Source organism: Triticum aestivum, chromosome 4B (assembly GCF_018294505.1).
Source record: "Triticum aestivum cultivar Chinese Spring chromosome 4B, IWGSC CS RefSeq v2.1, whole genome shotgun sequence".
Classification (NCBI taxonomy): domain Eukaryota; kingdom Viridiplantae; phylum Streptophyta; class Magnoliopsida; order Poales; family Poaceae; genus Triticum; species Triticum aestivum.
The window spans coordinates 43,345,209-43,360,862 of record NC_057804.1 but is presented as its reverse complement, the minus strand read 5'-3'; positions in this window follow the sequence as shown (position 1 = coordinate 43,360,862).

The window sequence follows — 15,654 nt, the reverse complement described above, 5'->3', positions numbered from 1 at the left end:
ACACCTAAACTTACTACTGCTATGAATTCTGATATGTCCCATGTTATTGATGATGCCACTTCTGCTATGCATGATGAAACTACTTCTGTGCGTGATACTACTTTGCCATTAGGTGAATTTCTTGATGAACAACTTGCTAGAGTTAGGGGGAATGAAAATTTTGATGATGCTATTATTGATGATAGTGATGATGAAGGTTATCCCAATGATTATGTATTGCCTGTTGATCCTGAGGGTTATGTTATGAATGAAGAAGCTGGTAGAGCTATCTTTGCTTGCAATGATAGAAATGATCTTAAGAAATTATTAGCTAAATGGAAGCAGCAGTCTCTTAATGCTAGAATGAAACCCGACCTTGCTTTTGTTACTTCACCTATCTGTGTTACTGATAAGGATTATGAATTCTCTGTTGATCCTGAGATTATTACCTTAGTTGAATCTGATCCTTTTTATGGCCTTGAATCTGAAACTATTGTGGCACATCTTACCAAGCTGAATGATATAGCTACCCTGTTTACTAATGATGAGAAGTCTCGCTATTATTATATCCTTAAGATATTTCTGTTCTCATTAAAGGGTTATGCTAAGACTTGGTATAATTCTCTTGCTCCTGGTTGTGTGCGTAGTCCCCAAGATATGATTTATTACTTCTCTGCTAAATATTTCCTTGCTCATAAGAAACAAGCTGCCTTGCGGGAAATATATAATTTTGTGCAAATCAAAGAAGAGAGTCTCCCACAAGCTTGGGGGAGGCTTCTCCGATTACTTAATGCTTTGCCCGATCATCCTCTTAAGAAAAATGAAATACTTGATATCTTTTATAATGGACTAACCGATGCTTCCAAGGACTACTTGGATAGTTGTGCTGGTTGTATTTTCAGGGAAAGAAAAGTCGGCGAAGCTGAATTACTATTGAATAACATGTTGACTAATGAAAATAATTGGACTCTTCCTGAGCCAATTCCTGAGGCAATTCCTAAACCCACTCCGAAGAAGAGAGGTGTTTTATTTCTCAGTCCTGAAGATATGCAAGAGGCAAAGAAATCAATGAAAGAAAAAGGTATTAAAGCTAAAGATGTTAAGAATTTACCTCCTATTGAAGAAATACATGGTCTTAATATACCACCTGTTGAAGAACCACATCGTCTTGATAACCCGACACAGGTAGTAAAGGTAAATTCTCTCTATAGATATGATAAAGTTGAAATCCCCTCTACTAAATTTCATAGCCCATGCTTAGATGAATTTGATGACTTTATGGCTAGACAAGAAAGTTTTAATGCTTATGTTGGTAGAGAGTTAAAGAATAATGCTTTCGAGATAGGACGCGTAAGCGATAACTTCGCTAGAGTTAAAGGTGAACTCCAACTCATTAGCAAATATGCTTCTATGGTTGCTACTCAAGCTGAGCAAGTACTTAAAGCTCAAAATGATTTGCTTGATAAATTAAATAATAAGAATGACTTTGCTGTTAGAGTGGCTACTAGAACTAGTAGAATGACTCAGGAACCTTTGTATCCTGAAGGCCACCCTAAGAGAATTGAGCAAGATTCTCAAAGAAATAATTTAGAGGCACCTAGTTCTTCCAAAACGAAGAAAAAGAAAAACGATAGAGCTTTGCATGCTTCTAGTGAACCTACTGTAGACACACCTGAGAATCCCAATGATATTTCTATTTCTGATGCTGAAACACAATCAGGTGATGAACAGGAACCTGGTGATAATGTTAATGATAATGTTCATGTTGATGCTCAACCTAGCAAAAACAATGATGTAGAGATTGAACATGCTGTCGATCTTGATAACCCACAATCAAAGAATCAACATTATGATAAGCGAGATTTTGTTGCTAGGAAGCACGGTAGAGAGAGAGAACCATGGGTTCAGAAACCCATGCCCTTTCCTCTTAAACCATCCAAGTCAAAGGATGATGAGGATTTTGAGCGCTTTGCTGAAATGATTAGACCTATTTTCTTACGTATGCGCTTAACTGATATGCTGAAAGTAAATCCTTATGCTAAGTATATGAAGGATATCATTACAAATAAAAGAAAGGTACCGGAAGCTGAAATTTCCACCATGCTTGCTAGTTACACTTTTAAGGGTGGAATACCAAAGAAACTTGGAGATCCGGAGGTACCAACTATACCATGCTACATTAAAAGAAACTATGTTAGAACTGCCTTATGTGATCTTGGAGCCGGTGTTAGTGTTATGCCTCTCTCTTTATATCATAGACTTGAATTGAATAAGTTGTCATCTACTGAAATATCTTTGCAAATGGCTGATAAATCAACTGCTATACCTGTCGGTATTTGTGAGGATGTGCCTCTTGTGGTTGCAAATGTCACTATCTTAATGGACTTTGTTATTCTGGATATTCCCGAGGATGATAGTATGTCTATTATCCTTGGTAGACCTTTTTTGAACACTGCAGGGGCTGTTATTGATTGCAACAAAGGCAATGTCACTTTTCATGTTAATGGTAATGAGAATATGGTACACTTTCCGAGGAAATAATCTCAAGTTCATAGCATCAATTCTATTGGAAAAGTTCCAACTATTATTATTGGAGGTTTCAAATTTCCTCTCCCTACTGTCAAGAAAAAGTATGATATTCTTATTGTTGGGGATTTTCATATCCCCGTTGAGGTAACTTAGTGTTATTCGAAATTTCTCCAGTTCCGTGTTACTCAGAATGAGTTTGTTAACAAGACTTGATCAACCTTGTTAGTGGATTCATTTTGATGATCATGAGATGGATGAAACTAGAAGGCACAACCTTCTGTACCCTCTTTTTACTTTCTGTTATTTAGAATAAATAAAGCAAAAATAGTATTATCTGTCTGTTTTATGAATTATCCGTGCATTAGAAAATATCGCGAAAATAAAAGTGCTCCAAATGCCCTGCAAATTTAGTATGATTTTTATGGAATATTTGAGGATTTTAGGCACTGAAAATAGTGCAGGAGGGGCAAGCACCAGGCCACGAGAGTGGAGGGCGCCCCCCCTATAGGGCGCGCCCCCTGTCTCGTGGGCCCCTGGTGGCCCCCCTCCACTTATGCCAGCACCCACACACTTCATCTTCTACCCAAAAAATCCTCATCCAGCTCAAGCACGAGTTCTAGCTCGTTTTGTTGCGATTTTCAATCTCCTTACTCAAAGCTCCATTCACAAAACTGCTTTGGGAGATTGTTGCTTGGTATGTGACTCCTCCATTGGTCCAATTAGTTTTTGTTCTAGTGCTTTATTCATTGCAAATTTTTGCTGCATAGGTGACCATGTTCTTGAGCTTGCATGTTAAATTTATGAGGTCCTAAGCAATTCCAATGCATGATATAGGCTCTAGGCACTTGTAGGAGTAGTTGCTACCAATCTTGTTCAGTTTTATTCACTTTTATTTTGAAGTTACTAAAATTTCAGAAATTTTTAGAAAATGTTAAGGAAACTTTTGAGGGGCTCCTCTAGCCAAGGCTCCCAGGAAAAACAAGCCAAAGAGAAGGAAAAAGCCAAGTATAATCTTCCTCGCTTAGCGGAAGTACGGTCTTGTGAGGGGCCATGTGAGGATTTCTTGAAAGAAGCTGGAATTCATGAAGATTTTTATTCTTTGATCGAGACTGCAGGCCTCACCGGTTTCATCAATGACCGGATCATCAGTATCTCTTACTCACCAATACTTTCGTGCAAAACTTTTATTATTATCCTAAGAAGTCACCGCCTACAGTGTCATTTCATTTATATGATGAATTCAGAGAAATGTCATTACGTAATTTTTGCGTGGTGTGTAGGATACCTTATGAGGGAGAATTAGAGGAACCCCATCATAAAGATGTGGATGGCTTTGTTAATACTATCGCCATAGAGGAGCCAAAGAAGGGTTCTGAGGCAAAAGTCTCTAGCATACATTTCCCTGTTTTACGCTACTTTTCCATATTTGCTAGTTGATGCTTGATTGGTTGTGGAAATAGTGGAAACTTAAGTGTTCCTGATATTATCATTCTTCAACATGCCTTGCTTGGAGACAATACTTTTAGTATGGGTGTCGTCGTTGCTAAACGACTAGCCCTGAATCATACAAAAGGCCCCATATTTGGAGGTATCTATGATGCACGTATTGCTAGACATTTTCAGATACCCATTAGGCATCTTGAGAAAGAGGAGACAATATTGCCTCCTCACATTTTAGATTACAAGAGCATGGTAGCGCACAAGTTTATTGTTGACAACGAAGATAGGATGCTCTTGTATAAACTTAGATTCAATAAGAAACACACTAAGATTATTATTTTGCCAACGCCTCTGTTGTTTGATTTGCTTGCAGAAAATTTTCTTGTCACGTGGAAGCAATGAACAATCATCGAGCCCAAGCTTTTACTCCAGAACCTGAACTGGACCCTTATCGTGCATCATCTGTTCAGTGGGATCCGGAGATGACCAGCCAGTGGTATCCTAATTACACCTCCCATTACACCGGGGAGAGTAGCGGCGGTCCTTGGTACTAGACCAACTTAGGCCAAAAACCTAAGCTTGGGGGAGTACGTATTTCTCACCGACTTTACATTCATGTTCACACACTAGTCGTCGGTGCTCATACTCTTTCATTGTATTATCCATGTTAGTTTAATTTTCTTTTTCACCTTCTTCTTGTGTGTTTGTTAAACCTTAAAAAACAAAAAAAGATTAGTTAGTTTAATTTCCATGCTTGTAGTAGAAATTAAAATGAAAACCCAAAAAGATTTCTAGTTCTTCTTCTTACTTGTTGGGAGCTTTCCCGTGTAAATAGTTTTATTTTCTTTTCTTTCCTTTGGGGGTCGAGAAGACCATATTGAAAATGTTTAGTGGCTCTCATATGCATGATTGTTTATTTACCTTAGAGCCCATATTACTTGTCTTCTCTTTTGAGTTGAATGCTTGCAGATTCCAGCTTAGTCCAATGCATGTGCACTCTTATTATTATACACATTATTCGGTCGTGTAAGTGAAAGTCAATAATGACGATATATGATGGACTTATTGGGATGAGAAAAGCTGGTATGAACTCGACCTCTATTGTTTTTGTAAATATGATGAGTTCATCATTTCCGAGTCAGCTTATTATGAAGTAAACATATTTGTAATGACATTTAGAGATTATAGTTGCTTGAGCCATGCTTGATTAGCTATGAGTTATAATGGTTTACCTTGCATGCCAACATGCTATTAGAATGATTATGATGTGGTATGATTTGGTATCCTCCTTTGAATGAATTGAGTGACTCGACTTGGCACATGTTCACGCATGTAGTTGAAACAAATCAACATAGCCTTCACGATATTTATGTTCATGGTGGATTATATCCTACTCATGCTTGTATTCAGTATGAATTAGTTTTAATGCATGTTTATGACTGTTGTCGCTCTCTCAGTTGGTCGCTTCCCAGTCTTTTGCTAGCCTTCACTTGTACTAAGCGGGAATACTGCTTGTGCATCCAAACTCCTTAAGCCCCAAAGTTGTTCCCTATGAGTTCACTATACCTTCCTATATGCGGTATTTACCTGCCATTCCAAGTAAATTTGTATGTGCCAAACTCCAAACCTTCAAATGAAATTCTGTTTTGTATGCTCGAGCAGCTCATGTTACAACAAGGGCTGCCTATATCTTCCATGCTAGGTGGGTTATTCTCAAGAGGAGTGGACTCCGCTCCTCATTCACGAGAAAGGGACGGTAACCAGGATGCCCAGTCCCATGATCCAAAAAGATCAAAGCAAATCAAAATAATTAAACAAAACTCCACCAGGGCTATTGTCGGTGTCAAAACCGGCGGATCTCGGGTAGGGGGTCCCGAACTGTGCGTCTAGGCGGATGGTAACAGGAGACAAGGGACACGATGTTTTACCCAGGTTCGGGCCCTCTTGATGGAGGTAAAACCCTACGTCCTACTCGATTAATATTGATGATGTGTGTTACAAGAGTGGATCTACCACGAGATCAAGGAGGCTATACCCTAGAAGCTAGCCTATGGTATGATTGTTGTTCGTCCTATGGACTAAAGCCATCCGGTTTATATAGACACCGGAGAGGGCTAGGGTTACACAGAGTCGGTTACAATGGTAGGAGATCTACATATCCGTATCGCCAAGCTTGCCTTCCACGCCAAGGAAAGTCCCATCCGGACACGGGACGAAGTCTTCAATCTTGTATCTTCATAGTCTTGGAGTCCGGCCGATGATGATAGTTCGGCTATCCGGACACCCCCTAGTCCAGGACTCCCTCAGTAGCCCCCAAACCAGGCTTCAGCGACGACGAGTCCGGCGCGTATATTGTCTTCGGCGTTGCAAGGCGGGTTCTCCTTCAAACTTCATGTTCCTGTCGAATAGTGTCCGACTTCCTTATAAATGTTGCGCTCCTTGGCTTCTACGCCCAATAATGGCCTTCTTCCACGTGTCGTATGAATGCGAAAAGGTAGGGTATTTTTACATTTTACCCCCTAGCCGTGCGAACGAGCCGCCTATAAGAGAGGCGAGGATCTAGATCCAGCTCACACCATCCTCCATCCGCAAGTTCTCATCGAAGCGCCTCTGACAAAAATCCATTCCATCATGGATAGTCGACGCGGCTCCTCCTCTCGCGCTCCCAGCCCTAAGCCAGGAGATTGGGGGAGATGCTCAGTTCCACACAGCGAGCTAGTGGCGCTCCAAACCGAGGGATATCTTCCCCCAACTTTCATGGTTCCGGTTCGAGCCGGACTGGCCACCTTCAGGGGTGGAAAGCAGGCGGAGAGCGTCCCCAACCCTTCCAAAGGAGAGCGGGTATGCTTCGTCCCCTATCTAATAAGGGGACTCGGATTTCCCATACATCCGTTTCTCTGGGGGCTCCTGGAGTTCTACGGACTCCAGCTTCACCACCTCACACCTGCCTCCATTTTGCACATCGCGGGCTTTGTAGCTCTTTGCGAGCTGTTCCTGGGCATCGAGCCCCATTTTGCACTGTGGAAGAGATTGTTTTGCCTCGTACCCCATTCTTACGAGGGGTCGATATATCAAGTGGGCGGAGCCGAAATATGGTGCATCGCCGGGACCGGATATCTATCCGGCACCCCGTAGAAGGCGTCCGAAGACTGGCCTTCGGGATGGTTCTACATGGAGGACGCCCCTCTGCCGGATCCAGTTCGGATCGGCCTCCCGGAGTTTAGCAATGCTCCCTTGAAGAAACGCCTGAGTTGGCGCCCGCGGAGCCCTCAACGGGAGGATGATGGGAGCGTCCATTATCTGATGGGTCGGATTAGGTTACTGGCCCACTCCGGATTGACCATGATTGGAATCATGGCCACGTGCATTATGCGAGGGGTGCAGCCACTCCAATATAGGGGCCACCCTATGTGGGATTTCAACGGGGAAGATGACGCCACCCGTCATGGCCGTAGAGGGCCGGGCTCAGCAGCCGATCTGGCAAAGATCCTGTCCGGCTTGTACAAGGGGGAGGAGGAGGACTTCCTCCGCACGAATCCATTGAGTGGATTCTCCATGATTAACCCTCGAAGCTGGGTAAGCGGACGTTTATCTACCCGATCCATACTTCCAAAGTCAAGTATCTTACTTCGTGATTTCGACGCAGGAGCTGCGCCGGGACGTGGAGGGCATACAAAGCCTAACTCCACAGCCCGAGGATCCGGAACGATCCCTTGATCCGGCCTCCGAAGAGGATCTGGACATAAAGGTGGAGCTGATCAACAGGGTGTTCCACCAACTTAGCATGGATAATGCCCTAGTCGCCATTACGGCTGACTACCCCGGTTTGTTTCCAGCCTCCCAGGTGACTACGACCGAGGTCTTGACACCATCATTTGATCCATGCTCAATTCTGACCATCCTATACTGATGGTGCATCACAGGAGGTGCCTTTGAGGCGGGAAGCCGAACCTGCGGCGGCTGACTAGCAAGGGTCAGTTCGGCCCAGCAGGCGGAAGAGGAGTGCGACGCAAATCGAAACATCGCCGCAATGGTACGTGTTGGGGAACGTTGCAGAAAACAAAAATTTTCCTACTCGTTTCACCAAGATCATCTAGGAGTTCATCTAGCAACGAGTGATTAGATGCATCTACATACCTTTGTAGATCGCGAGCGGAAGCGTTCAAAAGAACGGTGATGATGTAGTCGTACTCGACGTGATCCAAATCACCGATGACCAGCGCCGAACGGACGGCACCTCCGCGTTCAACACACGTACGGGACGGGAGACGTCTCCTCCTTCTTGATCCAGCAAGGGGGAGGAGAGGTTGATGAAGATCCAGCAGCACGACGGCGTGGTGGTGGATGCAGGGCGTCACAGCAGCAGGGCTTCGCCGAGACTACGAGGGAGAGACGTAACGGGGGGAGGTGGAGGCGCCAGGGGCTGGTGTATGAAGTCCCTCCTCTCCCCCACTATATATAGGAGGGCCAAGGGGGGTGGCCGGCCCTAGTAGATGAGATCTACTAGGGGGGCGGCGGCCTAGGGGAGATTTCCCTCCCCCCCAAGGCACCTAGGGGTGCCTTCCACCACTAGGACTCCTCCTAGGGGAAACCCTAGGCGCATGGGCCTATAGGGGCTGGTTCCCTTGGCCCATCTAGGCCAAGGCGCACCCCCTACAGCCCATGTGGCCCCCCGGGACAGGTGGCCCCACCCGGTGGACCCCCGGGACCCTTCCGGTGGTCCCGGTACAATACCGATAACCCCGAAACTTGTCCCGATGCCCGAAATAGCACTTCCTATATATAATTCTTTACCTCCGGACCATTCCGGAACTCCTCGTGACGTCCGGGATCTCATCCGGGACTCCGAACAACATTCGGGTTTCTGCATATACATATCTTCATAACCCTAGCGTCACCGAACCTTAAGTGTGTAGACCCTACGGGTTCGGGAGACAAGCAGACATGACCGAGACGACTCTCCGGTCAATAACCAACAGCGGGATCTGGATACCCATGTTGGCTCCCACATGCTCCACGATGATCTCATCGGATGAACCACGATGTCGAGGATTTAATCAATCCCGTACGCTATTCCCTTTGTCTATCGATATGTTACTTGCCCGAGATTCGATCGTCGGTATCCCAATACCTCGTTCAATCTCGTTACCGGCAAGTCACTTTGCTCGTACCGTAATGCATGATCCCATGACCAGACACTTGGTCACTCTGAGCTCATTATGATGATGCATTACCGAGTGGGCCCAGTGATACCTCTCCGTCATACGGAGTGAGAAATCCCAGTCTTGATCCATGTCACCCAACAGACACTTTCGAAGATACCCGTAGTCTACCTTTATAGTCACCCAGTTACGTTGTGACGTTTGGCATACCCAAAGCACTCCTACGGTATCCGGGAGTTACACGATCTCATGGTCTAAGGAAAAGATACTTGACATTGGAAAACTCTAGCAAACGAACTATACGATCTTGTGCTATGTTTAGGATTGGGTCTTGTCCATCACATCATTCTCCTAATGATGTGATCTCGTTATCAATGACATCCAGTGTCCATAGTCAGGAAACCATGACTATCTGTTGATCAACGAGCTAGTCAACTAGAGGCTCACTAGGGACATGTTGGTGTCTGTTATTCACACATGTATTACGATTTCCGGATAACACAATTATAGCATGAATAAAGACAATTATCATGAACAAGGAAATATAATAATAATGCTTTTATTATTGCCTCTAGGGCATATTTCCAACAGTACGACGCACCATTGTTTTTAAGGGAAGGATCCCTAGGAGGTATATTAATGCTCATAACTTTTCCAGGAGAAAGAGCGCTCGCCGGACAGTGTCCGGAGAGGTTGCCAATCAAGCCTCCGCCAGCCATGCTCCATCGCGTTGTCCGGAAGGGGAGGCGAACACAAGGCATGAGCCAGATGTTCCTCCGACGGAGGATGCCGACAGGCTGTCCGCCACCCAGTCTAAGGTGGAGAGCGCCATGAATCACAGGCGTCGCCGGACAGTTCTTCGTGACGCGTGTTTCTCCCCGGAGGCGTTGAATGCCTTTGAAGCGGGAGACGCGCACCTCCGTGCCGCTCAAGATGGTTTAACCAGAGCCACGAAGCAGTATGTGAAGGACATACGGGTAATTAATTTTAATTGTTATATATGCCAGTAGCCCCCGAGACTTAAAATAGTTAAAATAACTGATTTAAGGATCATTTATTATGCAGGATCTTACGGAGAAGAATACCCACCTGTCCCAGGAGCTTCAAGAGTGCAAGGCCCAACTTGAGGCTGCACTGGCCGCCACAGGGGGAGCCACAGAGACCCCCGCTGGTAATACGTACTTCAAAAAGATATGTAGTTAACAAAGTGCGGCGTGTGCGTAAATCTGACAATAATATTGCAGAGGGCGCCGGACTAGATCCGGACAAGCAACAGCTACTGCGTCAGCTAAAGGCCGGCGAGAGGGTGCTTATGAAGGTGCAGCAGGAGAGGAACAAGCTCCAGGATGCCCACACCCAGCTAGGAGAAGAGCTGAAAGGTGTTCGGGCCCAGCTGTCTAGCTCCGTGAAGGAGAATCAGCGGCTTTGTCGCGGCATTTATAGTAAGTGCTTGAGCAAATTCCTTTGAAAAGAAGAATTCGGCGAGGAAGTCGATTGACAGAAATGTGTCTTTAGGTGTGCTCACAGGTCGCCCTACAGAGGAAATGCCCGGTTCAACGGGTGACCAACTTCCCGAGCTGGTGCAACTGCTCAAACGTGTTCGCAGGCGATGAGTGGCGTCGTTCAGGCCTTATGGCCTTCCGTCTCCCTACCTGAGGGCCTTAGAGGGCTTGCTGAGAAGCTTTAGGGAGTACAGCGATGCCTCCGTCTGTGGAAGATATCGGCCTGCCGTCAAGGCGCCAGGGAGTCCTGGGCCATGGTGAAGACGCGGTACCCGAAGGCTGACCCAAACCACATGGCCGAGGTCGGACCTGTGGGGCCTGATGGGAAGGAGATCCCTGTGAGCTTGATGTACGGCCAGGTAGAGCTGGCCGCGAAATATTCCCAACAGGACTATAAATTAGACAGCCTGTTAGATGGGATTGAAGAGGAGTACAATCAGTCAGTTTGATGATGTAATTTAAAATGACATGTAAAATGCCTTCTAGCTAGATTGTAGATCGTTTGTCTTTGCGGGCCTTTTCGCTTCAACCTCGGGACCCAACAGTCTGGAGTGTGTCCGAATACCCTTATGGTTATAAAAGAACCGGGGCATGCATGGAGACAAGGCGTCGAGGTCATAATTGCTTTATCAGACAAGTGCCCAACTAGCTATGTTATATTACATGGTTAGTAAGAAACATCTTCCAGGGAGAATAGTTTCGTTAAGGGTTCCTTTCCCTGGGAGGCATGTCCTAAAGTGCATGTCCGGACTGCGAAAATAGCAGAAAAAGCATCTGGGGGCAGATAAATAAGTAAGTAATAAATCATCTTTCAAGTCACCGACCGAACATTCTCTTAAGAACGGTAGCTTTCGGCTTCACCCAGTCTGAGGTACACATCCGGCTGACTCGGCAGTAACAATCGCAGAGGTGCTCCCTTTACCTCCTAGCCGAACAATCGGGAACGTAGGGGTAAGCACAGGAGCCAGGCAGCCCAGCTTGGCCAAAACTTAAGTCATATCGATGCATATAATGGTGAATAAAAGGTACATGCGGAAGTATAACACATGTGTTGGGCATGAAGCCCGTATAAATAAGCTTCTGTTAAAGAAGCCCCCAGGTATAATGAGTGCTAGGAGCACATCAAGTGTGTGCGAATCAATGCGCAAATCAGCCTATAAAAGGTATTGAAAAAAAGTGGGAAGAAGGAGGGGGACAAGAGACAGTGAAAATGTAAAAAGGTCGACGGAGGAGTGAGACGAACTCTGAGTCCGGCGTTAGGCGTAGAATCTTCGGAGACGGGCTGCATTCCATGGGTTCGGCTCGAGTCGATTGTCAGATGCGTTACGTAGACGGTATGCTCCGCCGGTCAGGACTTGGTCGATGATGAAGGGACCTTCCCATTTGGGCATAAGTTTGTCCTTTTTCTTGTCCGGCAGGCGTAGAACAAGTTCGCCAACATTGTAAGTTTTGGCCCGTACTTCTCTGCTTTGATACCTTCGAGCCTGCTGCTGATAGAATGCGGAATGAGCTCTTGCCATGTCCCGCTCCTCTTCTAAGGCGTCCAAACTGTCCTGCCGATCCAACTCGGTTTCTCTTTCTTCGTACATGCGCACGCGAGGTGAGTCATGAATTATATCGCAGGGCAGAACTGCCTCTGCGCCGTACACCATAAAAAATGGTGTGAATCCGGTAGTTCGGTTTGGCGTGGTCCGCAGCCCCCAAAGTACGGAGTCGAGCTCCTCTACCCAGTGCGTGTTAGATTCCTTGAGGGACTGCACTAGTCTGGGTTTGATGCCGCTCATGATTAGATCATTTTCTCGCTCGACTTGACCGTTAGTTTGGGGGTGATAGACTGAAGCGTAGTTGAGCTTGATGCCCATGTTTTTGCACCAGAGTTTAACCTCGTTGGCCGTGAAATTCGTGCCGTTATCAGTGATGATGATGTGGGGGTACGCCAAAATGGTGTACTATCCCCGGATATGAAGTCTACCATAGGTCCGGATTCTGCCGTTTTAACCGGCTTGGCCTCAATCCATTTGGTGAATTTGTCCACCATGACCAATAAGTATTTGTGCTTGTGGGTTCCCCCTTTAAGGGGTCCAACCATGTCAAGCCCCCAGACCACGAACGGCCAGGTGATGGGTATAGTTTTGAGGGCGGTGGGTGGTATGTGGCTCTGATTAGCAAAGAGCTGGCAACCAATGCATCCTTGGACTAAGTCCTGAGCATCTGCCCGGGCCGTCGGCCAATAAAATCTTGTACGGAAGGCCTTGCCTACAAGGGCCCGGGCTGCAGCATGGTGCCCGCCGAGTCCGGAATGAATTTCAGCCAGGAGATTTCGCCCTTCCTCTTCGGAGATACACCTTTGAAGGACTCCGGTTGTGCTTTTTTTATAAAGTTCTCCCTCATGGACCTTGTAGGCTTTAGATCGCCGAACTATGCAGCGGGCCTCATTTTGGTCTTCAGGAAGTTCCTGCCTGATTAAGTAGGCTAGGAATGGTTCCGTCCACGGGGCAATTACTGCCATTATTTCGTGGGCTGAAGGTGTTATTTCATTGGCTGAGCCGCCGATTGTGTCAGAGTGGTCTGAGTTAGGTGATGCAGCTGGCTCCGGATTGTTATTTCCGGACTCCTCTTCCCATAATACGGATGGCTTAAAGAGTCGTTCCAGGAAGATGTTTGGAGGGACGGCATCGCGTTTTGCACCGATGTGTGCCAACACGTCTGCGGCCTGGTTATTATCCCGGGCTACATGGTGGAATTCGAGTCCTTCGAACCGAGCTGACATTTTTAGGACGGCGTTGCGGTAAGCTGCCATTTTTGGATATTTGGCATCAAAGTCCCCATTTACTTGGGATATTGCGAGGTTTGAATCCCCGCGCACCTCTAGGCGTTGAATGCCCATGGAGATTGCCATCCGGAGGCCGTGTAGAAGGGCCTCATATTCGGCTGCGTTGTTGGAGTCCATGTACATTATTTGAAGTACATATTGGACTATGTCTCCAGTTGGGGACGTCAAGACGACGCCAGCCCCCAAGCCAACCAACATTTTGGATCCGTCGAAATGCATGATCCAATTGGAGTACGCGCCGTACTCTTTAGGGAGTTCGGCTTCGGTCCATTCGGCGACGAAGTCAGCCAGAACTTGCGACTTTATAGCTCGCCATGGTTTGTAGGCTATGTCAAATGGTAAGAGCTCAATGGCCCATTTTGCAATCCTGCCCGTTGCGTCGCGATTGTTTATAATATCGTTGAGAGGTACTTCGAAGGCCACCGTTATGGAACACTCTTGAAAGTAGTGTCACAGCTTCCGGGATGCCATGAACACCGCATACGCTATCTTTTGATAATGTGGGTACCGGGACTTGCATGGAGTTAAGACAGTGGATACGTAGAACACTGGTTTTTGAAGAGGGAATCTGTGCCCTTCTGTTTCTCGTTCGACGACGAGTACCGCGCTGACAACTTGATGTGTTGCTGCGATATATAATAACATAGGTTCACCCAGGTTGGGCGCGGCTAGGACCGGATTTGTTGCCAGTATGGCCTTGATTTCTTCGAGTCCGGTCGTGGCAGCATCCGTCCATTCGAAGTGTTCGGTGCGCCGGAGGAGGCGATAGAGGGGCAGAGCCTTTTCTCCCAAACGGGAGATGAAGCGGCTTAGAGCCGCTACGCACCCAGTTAGTTTTTGTATTTGCTTGAGGTCTTTTGGGATATCCAATTGTGACAGTGCTCGTATCTTGGCGGGGTTTGCTTCAATTCCTCTACCGGATACAATGAAGCCCAAAAGCTTTCCGGCTGGTACTTCCGAAGACACATTTTTCCGGGTTGAGCTTAATGTCATATGCTCGAAGGTTGTCAAATGTCACCCTCAAGTCGTCTACTAGAGTTTCGACGTGTTTGGTCTTGACGACCACATCATCTACGTATGCCTCTACTGTTTTGCCTATCTGGGTAGCCAGACATGTCTGAATCATGCGCTGATATGTTGCGTCGACGTTTTTGAGTCCGAAGGGCATTGTGTTGAAGCAGAATGGTCCATATGGAGTAATGAATGCCGTTGCGGCCTGGTCTTTTTCCACCATCTTGATTTGATGGTATCCGGAGTATGCATTGAGGAAGCACAATGAATCGTGCCCTGCGGTAGCATCAATGATTTGGTCGATGCGAGGGAGAGGGAAAGGGTCCTTTGGACAGGCCTTGCAAAGGTCTTTGAAATCGATGCAAAGGCGCCAGGATTTGTCCTTTTTGGTACCATTACTAGGTTGGCTAGCCAGTCCGGATGTTTTATATCTCTGATGAATCCGGCTTCTAAGAGTTTGGCTAGCTCCTCTCCCATTGCCTGTCTTTTGTGTTCGGAAAATCGCCGAAGAGCTTGTTTGACTGGCTTGAATCCTTTTAGGATATTTAGGCTGTGCTTTGCCAGCCTGTGTGGGATTCCTGGCATGTCTGAAGGGTGCCAGGCAAAAATGTCCCAATTTTCCCGGAGGAATTCCCGTAGTGCGGCTTCTACATCAGGATTTAATTGTGCCCCAATGGAGGCCGTCTTTGTGGGGTCCGTTGGATGGACCTGAAATTTGACTATTTTGTCTGCTGGTTTAAAAGAGGTGGACTTGGACCTCTTATCGAGTATCACATCGTCTCTATCCACCATGGAGCGCAGCGCAGTTAGTTCCTCTGCCGCTAGGGCTTTGGATAATGCCTCTAGGGCCAGTGCGGCTGTCTTATTTTCAGCGCGGAGTGCTGTATCTGGATCACTCGCGAGAGTGATTATTCCATTGGGTCCGGGCATTTTGAGCTTCATGTACCCGTAATGGGGTATAGCTTGGAAGATTGTGAATGCCTCTCGCCCTAACAAAGCGTGATATCCGGTGCCGAATGGGGCCACTTGGAACGTGACCTCTTCGGACCTGTAATTGTCCAGCGAGCCGAACACTACATCTAGTGTGATTTTTCCTGTGCAGCGTACTTCTCGACTAGGGATTATTCCCCTGAAGGTTGTGCTGCTTCGCTCAATGCGGCTCCAGTCAATTTCCATTTTTTGAAGGGTTTCCTCGTAG